This window comes from Sesamum indicum, linkage group LG8 (assembly GCF_026168435.1).
Source record: "Sesamum indicum cultivar Baizhima isolate 11 linkage group LG8, ASM2616843v1, whole genome shotgun sequence".
In the NCBI taxonomy this organism is placed as follows: Eukaryota; Viridiplantae; Streptophyta; class Magnoliopsida; order Lamiales; family Pedaliaceae; genus Sesamum; species Sesamum indicum.
The window spans coordinates 10,891,876-10,902,956 of NC_142664.1; the positions used below are offsets into that span (position 1 = coordinate 10,891,876).

An 11,081-nucleotide genomic window follows, 5' to 3' on the forward strand; every position below is an offset into this window, starting at 1 on the left:
CAGGGAGCTCTGCAGACATATTTTTTTGAGAAGTCTATGATCAAATGCAACTAGGGGATGCCCCCTTGGAGAAAGTAAACACCTTCTTATACGAATTCGCGGGAGAGGTACTCCATCCTAGGGGTATGGTTTCACTCCCTCTGACCTAGATACCGGTACAACACGAAGGACTTGTCAGTTGAAATTCTTAGTAGTGGACACTCCCTTAGCATATGACGTTATTTTGGGTAGGCCCACCCTCAATCCCTCCGAAGCTGTAATTTCCACTTATCATACAAAAATTAAGTTCCCTACGCCTCGAGGTGTAGGAGAGATGGAAGATCCCTTCCAATCTTGTAGATGTTACGTGGAGGACGTACGCAAAGGTTAAAAAAGAGATAGGCGTGAAGCACCTAAAGAGGCGCCTCCCAGAAAGCGGAAAAAGGAACTCTTGAAGATAAAGAAAACAAGGGGGCATCCCCTGAGGTCCAGTAGATTGAGGAACTAATGAATATTGAACTTGTACCTAGATAGCCTTAATTCTTGAAGAATTTCTTCTTTAGGAATTAGTTGTATTTCCGTCACATTACCAGTAAGTTTCATAGGTATAGCAAACTCACCTGAACTTACTTCGTAGATTATATGATGCTTCCTTTGGTTCAGTCCTATCTAGTTCAGGACATTCCTAATTCCTCCAATCTTAAATCCATCGTATGGGTTGAGGTTGGAATCTTGTCGCATGCTTCTTTTCATGGTTTTGTTTGACACCGTCATTTTGGAAAAGAATCCTGATAGGCTTTCGAAAGTTTGAAGCGTATCTCTCTCGTTGTAATTATTCTGACTCGGTTGAAGATCCATTCGAATCAGTCTCTATTTCCTCCTCATAGACGCTTTCGTCTAAAGAATGATCTTCGAATTAGTAAATAGGTACCAAATCACCATAGTAAACTGCATCTAGAAATCCGTGCCTTCAAATTTTCCAATTCACCATGTTTCTGCGGGCAATTGTCAGATATATGTTCTTTTATTCCGCAAGTCCAGCAATTGCAGTCTTTGAAACTTTCATTGGCACGGGTATGGGTCCGTCTGAAAGTTCTTCTTGTAGGGGTTCTTTCAGTGGATCTTGCATCTGTTCGTCTAGATCCTTGGGATGAAACCCTTGTTGGTCCTGTACTCTGTCTAGAGTCATATGTTCTAGCTTTCGACTTGGACCACCATGATCTCCGTCGGGAAAAGGTTCTTCTGGAACTCTTGGGGTAGGAGTCATTATTTTGCTTCCTTCTTTTCTTGGCTCGCTTGATTCTCCTATAATAGTTGAAAAATCATTGTTATCGAAACAGAGAGGAGTTCGTTTGATTTTACCTCTCAGTCTTTTCATGTTCTTTTGGATGGATACTTGATAACAATAATCCTTTAGTTTGTCTTTAAGGAAAAACATTCTTCGCGCCACTAAATCTAGTTGTCCTTCAGGTACTTTGTATGATTGGATCAACATTTCCCTCCATGGACTGCATATCTTTGCGAAGAACATTGGAGCTGTTACTTCTGTTGCTACTCCACTCTAGAAAAAATACTTGCGGAACCAATAGATATATTCATCTACTGCGAAATACTTCTTAATTTAAGGCTGAAAGGAGCTAGTGCATATTCTCTAGCTTTTTCTACTATACTTCCTTCGACGTATCCATTTCCAATGAAGTGTATCTTGATAAGGCTTCCTAGCCAGTGTGCTATCGCGCCATTCGAATCTCTGGAAAGGATGTTGGCTTTGGTATCTTCTGGGGTATTATCCCATCTGATCTGCACAGATCCCTCCAAGCTCAACTCCACAAGTTTTATGAAGTTTTTTTGTTGAGCAGTCGCTGCTATCTTGACGGTTGCAACCCATTCGTCTATCAGTTTCTCGATATTTCAAAAATTGATAATGTCTAGTTTCAGTATAGTGCCATATGGATGTAAGGGCTAGAGCATGGTCTTTGCCTAAGGTGTATTTTCAGGTACTCTTTTTGGATTTCTCCCTGAATCTTCCTTTAGCTTGGTTCCCACAAACGTTGGAGTGGCATTTGTGTGGAAATCTGCATTTTCTCTCATCGGTTGATCCTGTGCAGGATCATTAGAGCATGTACTTTCCTCCGGCTATGGTAGTGCTGGAGTGATTTCATTTATTTGGATATTGACCATATCCACAATCCCGAGTTGGGAAAAGTATTATGCTAATTCTTGTAGACCTAATAGATCTCCTCTTGTTAACTCCATTATTTTATAGATCTGATAGATACGATAATCAGATCTTCTCTGAACTTTGGCTTTGGAGTCTCTGTGGCCTTCCCCTTCTGGCATAGAAGAGGTACTGTTCCAAGGGCGTCCCTGATTTGCCCATGTCTGGATCTTGATGTCTCAGGGTTCTCCCTTTAGTTTTTTTTTCAGATCTGTAATTTCTGCCCTCAGATCTGTAAGGCCTTTGTGTAGATCATGAAGGACCTTAAGGACCTCGTCCACCATTTAGCTCAAAGATTCTATTTTCACAGGTATATGCATTAACCTATGTCCATAGTCTTGAACTGTCTTTTGTATCTCCCTCAGATCTTGGGGTATCTTTGATGTATCGGCTCGAGTTCTTTCCAATCAGTCATAAGTTTTAGATCTAAAATTATGTAGGAATTTACCCGTTCCGCTTCTCCTGGCTGGGATTCTACCATGGACTTCAGTGGAGTATAGACGCCTCACTGCATTTCCTGGTAATACTTGTCGAACCTCAAAATTTATCAGCCACTCTTGTTCTTCTTCTGGCGTGAGAAGTTTTGAATCAATCCTCTTGGGACCGTTGTAACACTTGTCAAGGATGTCCATGAGTAAATTATCTTCTATGTATTTCCAGAATCTGAAAATATTTTCTATTTTCAGAGTAACTCGAACTTTCATTCGGTTCCATTTTCTCTCGAAGAGTCTCCTCCATTAGTGGATAAATAATATCAAAATGTAATATAATCATATATTTCTTCAATAAACCTAGGCTCCGATAGCATTTTGGTGAGCATGGATGAAAAATGAGAATTCTAATGTAAATGGACTAAAACAGCTCTTTTAAAATCTACACAGGGGTAAATGTGTTCAAAATTCCTTATGTGGTCCTAATTTAAGCGATTCTGCAAGTTATTGGACTTAATTGAAAATGCATAAACATAATGGACTAAAATTGAACGCGGGAAAACTTAGTGGACCAAAATAATCTTTGTCCCTTAATCTAATTAAATGCATAAGCTCAAATTGTCCTTATTAATTAATAAGATCCAACTTATTAAATAATAAGAAAAAATCCAATATAAGTTAATACCTTAATTTATTCTTGGGTCTTATCCAACCAATAGATCTCGCTTTGTAAGTAATCTGATTTGATGTGGAATTAATTTTGAATTAATCTCTTGTTCCTTTTCAGTGATTGTGTGATTCTTTAAGTAAGACTAGGTGAATTTCCGTGTGAACATTTAGGCTCTCGAGTCCTTACGGTATGATCCTTCCGTCTATCATCTCCCAGCTTTAATCTAGGGGCATAGAATTAGGTGTCAGTTCCCATTCTGGACTAGGCATATATGCTTAATAAATGAGATCACATTACGCCAAGTTTCTCGATGTAAGGACCTCTTTTTCCTATTCAATCAACATCTGTGGCCACAGATCATAAAGCGTGAATGCATCTCCAAGTGCATAGGAGATACCTGTGCCACATACTGACAGGGAACGGATCCTCTTCTTGAAACTCACCACCCTTGCTACATACTCCGATGGTATTGGACAAGACTTTATGATGATAATTTCTATGACACAATCACCTCTCGTGCCTATCTAAAATACAATCATCGTATGCACGTGACTGCCGTGATTCCTCAAGTTTGAGAACTACTCCGGTACTATTGGAGTAGAGGACTCAAGTCATACCGACGAAGCCTCTAAGGTTTCCATATGACAATCCTCACAATGCAGTAAAGTCAGTAAACAACCTTGTTAACTAACCCACTGAAATTGCAAAGACGTCCAACGTCTGTCACCGATGAAACACGACACTTCCAATGAATGCAATACTCGGTACAAGTCTCAAAAGGACTCTTGATGTCTAGTCTTGAGGTCCTTGACTTGAAACGTTTTAGAAGTTGGTTTCATAGCCGTCATCTAATGCGCAGTTCAACTATATGGGTTGTTAAGTTGTCTGTGGACATCTATTGTGACTTTAAAAGTAGTGCTTAATGTAATTGGCAAGTAGAACAGACACATGTGCAAAAAACGAGTACTTACCATATTCGTCAGGATAATATTGCTTAAATAAAAATTGCTTGAATAGTTTCCAAAACCGCCAATCTGAATTGATTTTTTCGTCACCTATTCTAACAATTAGATCATTTATATAAAAATCCATGGGTCGGAATTCGTAACACGCCCTATCTTTTAAATATTACGTATCATCTCTGACAAATTAATTTATTATCATCCATAAGAAAAGTTTTTTTTGGGTCAATTTGATAGAAAAAAGAAATCATATGGAAATGAAAGGATGAATTAATCTAAATATTTCTATCAAATTGACCCAACTTGTAATTTCTTTTGTAATGGTCTTTTAGTGTTTGTATCTCTCTAAGTAACGATATTTTCCCATCGTCCTTCTTCCCTATTTCATTTCTCTCTCTCTCCAATTCCCCATCCCCACGTGCCCTACCTCCACCGCCTGCCATCGGACCAACCCCAGGTAATCTCTCTTTCTCTCTCTCTCTCTCTCTCTCCTCCCCCCGCCCCCACCACCGAACCCACCCCCCATCCCCCATCCTGTAATTTTAAAAAAAAATTCAGAATTTTTTTTGAATTTCTGATATTTTTAAAAATTTAATATCTGTAATGTTAAAAGAAGATTCCAAATTCTTTAAGATTCCAGATTTTTGCTTTTAAAAATTTTTAGAAACTTTTTAAGATTTTCTGAAATTTTTCCCAATTTCTGAAAATTTTAAAAATTTTGCCAATTTTTTTTAAAATTTTCAGAAATTGTTTTTAAATTATTTAAATTTAAAAAAAAAGTCAGAAATTGTTTTAAATTTCAGAACTCTTTTTGAAATTATGAAATTTTTAAAAATTTTGAATTTTTTTTTAAAATTACTCATTTTTTTAAAATCTACAATTTTAAATTTTTTTTCCAAAGTTTTTAAAATTTCAAATATACTTTTGATTTTCTGGAATTTTTTAAAATTTCAGAAATTTTTGAAGCTTTTGTGAAATCTTTCCGAATTTCTAAAAACATAAAAACAAATTGCCAATTTTCTAAAATAACTGATTTTTTTTTTAAAAAATCTATAATTTTAAATAATTTTGCAAAGTTTTTAAAATTTCAGAAAAAGAATTTGAATTTCTGGGTTTTATTAAAATTTCACAAAAAAATTTGAAGCTTTTTGTGAAATTTTCTGGAATTTCTGAAAAATTAAAAATAATTTACCAATTTTTCAAATTAACTGAATTTTTTAAAATTTCAGAAATATTTTTGAATTTCTGAATTTAAAATATATGAAATTTTTTAAAATTATAGAATTTATTTTAAAAGTCTGTAATTTTAAAAAGATTATTTACAGTAAAACCTCTATAAACTAATAAACTCTCTAAAATAATAAAATCTTTCGGTTCCAACTTGGACCTTTGTAAAAAATCATCAAATTCGATAAGATAATAAGATAGTAATTTTTTGAAAAATTCCTTTATAAATATTAGGTCCCATTAAAACTGTAAATTAATAATAATTCATAAATATTATTGTAATTTGCTAAAATATGAAGTGTGTAATGCTTTACGCATTTGATCATGCATGGATGATTTTGTGATGTCTTTTAGATGATAAGACATGGTTGGGTGTTATGAATTATTTTATTTTTATATTGAGATTTATATAGTATATGTTTCATTCATCATGCATGAATATATTTAATTGGCTATAATAGTTATTTAAGTGCAACGAATTAATGTAAACATGTATATTTAAGTAATTCTAATGAATTGATACATACGTCTATGAATATAATAGTTAATTGTATACAATGAATTGATATTATACATCAATATATTTAATTAGTTACAAAGAATTGATTGATGCATGAATATAATCAATGAAACATATATGAATTCATTTATTTTCAATACATATGTACTAAATTTGCTGAATTTAAAAAGTCTCTCTTTTAATTAATAAAATTTAATTTTATCAATAAATTAATCTCTCTCTAAATTAATAAAATTTTATGGTCCAAAAATTATTAATTTATAAAGGTTTTACTGTATATGTTTTATGTTGTTATATTAAATTGATTGTATATATATTGTACGAATATCATATATCTATATATGTTGTATGTTTATGTTTTATGATTAAATTGGTTATGGGAAAAAAATGTAATTGTAGGCATCATCTGCGTAACCGGTTTGTATATGTGCACAACGGTAACTATATATTTTTAAATAATTACAACCTTTACAACAATCATAAACTGTTATCCATAATTTTAGGAAAATATAGCTTAATGTAATTTTAGGATAAATTTGGACTTTACTTCCAAATTTATGAAATTTACTAAAAAATATCATTTTATCAATAATTAAATACAATTATGTATTTTTAATATTAATAATTTTTTAAATTGTAGATAATAACTATTGGTGTTCCACCTCCAACGAGATGAGGTCATGGCCGGGGCCGTGGTTGCTGCCGTAGCCCTCCTAGCCCTCCTCATTCTGAGCCAGCGAATGCATCCCCAGCCCCCATCCTCGGAGACTTTGTTGCACGCTCCATAGATTCATGCAAACTCCTAATGGTGGGGTGAGATGCGGCGCGGCCCAGTGGCCGACCGTGGGATGCACCAGCACCACCAGCATCACTATTTTCCTCTATGGCCCAGAGGTACTACATTAGCCTCCGTGACTCGAGGAACGTACAATAATTTATTCAATTATTTATTATTTTAATTGACCTAATGTATTTTTTTTAAAAATATTTTTCTAATCTAATTATTTAACATGTTCGCAGGAGATGTTTATGAGGATGATGGAGGAACGCCAAAGACAGCCTAAGCAATGAAGAACCTCCATGGTCGTGTCAAGGCTTCGTGGCCTCGAACGAGCAGCAGGTCAGGATGTCAGCAGCTGGCGGCGGGAAGAGGGGCCAAGTATTTGATCTCGGATCCGAGGCCCATCATACGGTTGTTGTATCATCACAGCCCAACCATTCCACTGCTTCATCGCCCTCGCCACCACAACCGCAGCGCCCCGACCTTGATAATCGAGTATTGGCCCTCGAGCAGTACATTAAGCATCGATCCCAACTAACCCGATCATCTAGGGACCCAGCCTCCAGCTGATCCCCCGACACCTGACGACGACGACAATGACGACGAACAAGCGGCCGTAGGGGATAATATGATTTAGATTAGGATTTTTTATTTTGTAAAAATACAATTTTAAAAAATATTTTTATTTTTATAACTAAGTTATTATTTTTTTGTTATATTATATTTTTTTATATATTATTACACAATTTTTTAAAAAAATCATTTATTTAATTTTATAACATATTTTAAATAAAAGTGAATAAAAGTAATATCGAAATACATTAAATAAATGATATATTTTGTCATTGCATTTGTGACAGCTTTTGTATTACACATAAATCTGATAAAATCATTTGGCTGTTACCAAGACTGTGCCAAAAATAGTTATTAATTTCGAAAACGGCCATTCCAAAACTATTACAACTACAGTGTCAAAATCGGTAACAAATGCAGCGGTAAAAATAATTATAATATTATTATAAAACCGTTACATAGCGTATTACAAAAATCGATCCAACTATCAAGCACAACAATAGCTAAATTTATTACAAACATCGTTACAATAACAATTAAATCAAATTCAACTAACTCGTTACAAATGCGGTTAGGGGTGGGCGAACGGGTCGGGTTAATCGGCTCCCGACCCGACCCGATCGGCTAGCAATGAATCAGATCGATTTTATTGGGTTTTTACACAGGTTCGAATTAACCCGTAACCAGACTAAGAGTAGTCGGGTTCGGGTTCGGGTTCGGGTTGTAGAACCCTACTCGAGGAACCCGATCGGGATAAAAGAAATAAGGGCAGGAGACTTCACAGAAGGGTTCACGCTCAGTTCTTTCTCTCTTTCTTCCCCACAATTTTCTTCCTCCAACGGTCCAACCATTGCCGCCGGCCCCAAGCCTATTCTCGTTGCTGCCGCCGATGACCAAAACTCCAAAACTCCGACGACCGACCCACCACCGCGACTTCTCCTTCTACGCTGATAGAGTTCTTTGTTGCTATTTTGCTAGGTAATTTTTTAATAATGGAGTTGTAATCATGTAATGGACCTAATGGTGATGCATATTTTGTGAAATTAGATTAGATTTTTGGTTAGTTGTTAGGTTTGTTTTGCATTTTTATTTGAAGGTACATTTCTATCTTTCTATGCATGTTAAGTGTTTGTTGAAATGCCAAATTGAAGTGTTTGTTGATTATGCTTGAAATGCTCTAAATTCAGAGTGACTTTTCTTAGTTATGTTCAACCTATTCTGAGGAGATGAGGAAACCAGTTGAGTAATATACAAAATGGCAACATTACAAGAAAAAGATCTCATTTAAATATGAAATGTAGACATAATAAAAATTTAAATCAAGTGCGATCGAAGATATATTTAAGCACACATTATAAAGAAGCCTAGCCTACATCTTGCAGAACACAAAATCTGAAACATATAATTGAGCCCTGATTTATCAATGTTATATGAGGTAACGTGTTTAGCTGTCAACCACTAGTCAACCGGCCTTAAGATTTTATTTGAACTTTGGTGGATAGTTGTAGTTTGCAAAGAATTGATGTTCCTGAGAAATAATAAAGGAGTTGTGGATTTTGTTCATGGAATGTGAATTTGTATTATTTTTTTCGTTCATTAGGAATTTTGTCATGTTAGTCATCAGGAAAAGTTAGGATTTAGGAGGGCTTGGCTGTATTCTTGTTACTGAAATGATTTACAGAAACCTATGATATTTATTGATGTGATTGAACTCTTTTTTTTGGGTATTTATGTAAAGCTTTAATTATTTATGTCCTATATTTTAGATTTACATGGAGTGAATTACTTTTATTTTGAAAAATTGACCTTCTACATTTTTTGAAGCTAAATGAACCCGACGTGTCGGGTACCCGACCCGAACAATCCGAACCCGAACTACCCAACCCGACGCCCACCCCTAAATGCGGTTCCCAATTCATTTTTTGGCATGTGAATAGATCTGTAAAGTCTTCTGCCACCGTTACAACGACCTGTACAAATTGTAACGACTTTCAAATAGGACGTTAAAAATAATTATAATGCTCAATTTAGCCGCGGTAAGCTTGTCGTTATAAGTTTTTTTATAGTTTTTAAAGTTTTTTGATTTACCCCATTTTATTTTTTTAAAAAATAAAAGATAGCATTAAGGGCAAAATTGATAATTTATACCTATATCCAAAATTACATAATTTCATCAGCGTACAACTTCAGCACGTGTCCAATATTTTTGAACTTGAGTGATAGGCTTAGGCCGACTAAACTTGCAAAACAAAATATTTGCACTCCGACGCTCAAGTTAGTATTGGATTTGAGGAATAATAATTCGAAATAATAAAAAGCGTTAAGACAATGAAGCACGATGAAAAAAAAGTAGAAATAAATTGTGTAACAATGCAGTAGGAATGCAACAGAGTAATAGCCGAACTTCAGTCTGTTGAAAGTATCCCCTCACTTGAGGATGAGATCTCTATTTATAGAGGAGTGTCCTCCTTCGCCAAGGAACTAACTGTGCTTCCTATTCCCAGGGTGAATGGATAAAATTAGATGGGAAAAGACATGATCAAGCCCTGTCTTTTAGTTATTTTGTTGTTAGGATCATTATTTAGTTGAGGAAGAGAATCTGTGTCTAAGGAGGACTCTCGGTCCGCAGGGGTCTAATTGACTCAAGAGTACAAGTTCTTGAAGAAACCTCCTACACCACGCCTACTCCATGCTGGCGGAAGGGCATACGTGGATGGTCCAAATGCATGACACGTGGGCTTCAGAGAGGAACGTGTGCATGGAGATTGGGCCGGTGGGCTGTATTTGGGCCTTAGTATTGGGCTACATGAGATGGGCTTCCTTCACTTGAGCGACCGTATTTAAGGAAGGAGGTCTTAGGCCTACTCGCTCGTCCTTGGGCCGTACATCTTTGGGTCATACCCATCACCTAGGTCCCCCACTCTAAGGAGGAGGCGCATTCCCAACTCCTTCTTAGAGTTGGGGTCCTGGTCTGCTTTGGTCAGAAGGGCTATCCCTCTACTAACTTTGAAGTGATGCTTTAGATGACTTCCTTCTTCATTTTCTCTCTCCCGCCAATGAGTGTCCTTTTATATGCCTGCGCTTGAGTACTGAGTCCTGCCAATGCCAAAAAGGGAATGATGGCTAGGCAGTCCTAGCCTCTTTAATTGGCGAGCATTCATAACTGCCGTTACCAGGCGCAGGGGCGGTTATGGAACCCCCCCATCACATACGATTACAGGGGCGTGTCCTTAACTTCCCCACCACGTCTTTAAGCAAGTATTGTTACCTTACTTCTTCTTCTTTCTTGTTTTTTGGAGCATCATGGGTTTCAACTTCTTTTTCCTGTGGAATTTTTCTAGGTAATTTTCGTTGAAAACATGTCTTCTTAATAAAATAGTGCAAAACAACTAAATTTTGAGAGTTCATAGAATTCGACGAAATTTGACCCAAACGTAGGTCTAGACCCAAGCATTTGTGTTATAAATTGGCTAAGCATAATAATAACTACAAGTTTGTATAAAAGAGAAACAAACTCGCTTTAATAAAATCGTGCAAAACAGCTAAATTTTGAACGTTCTATGAATTCGACGAAACTAGACCCAAACGTAGATCTAGACCCAACATTTGTGTTGTAAATTTGCTAAGTTTAATAATAACTAAAAGTCAGTATAAAAGGGAAACAAACTTGCTTTAATAAAACTATCAAAGACAACTAAATTTTGAACGTTCTCAGAATTC

General features: G+C 35.8%; 1 long non-coding RNA gene across 1 annotated transcript; it reads left to right on the forward strand.

The window, feature by feature from the left end:
* Window positions 1-4,588: 4,588 nt before the first annotated feature.
* Window positions 4,589-7,504, forward strand: LOC148787202 (uncharacterized). Its single transcript, XR_016067005.1, has 3 exons — window positions 4,589-4,717; window positions 6,648-6,901; window positions 7,028-7,504. It is a non-coding gene; the product is annotated as an uncharacterized LOC148787202 (long non-coding RNA).
* The last annotated feature ends 3,577 nt before the right edge of the window (window positions 7,505-11,081 follow it).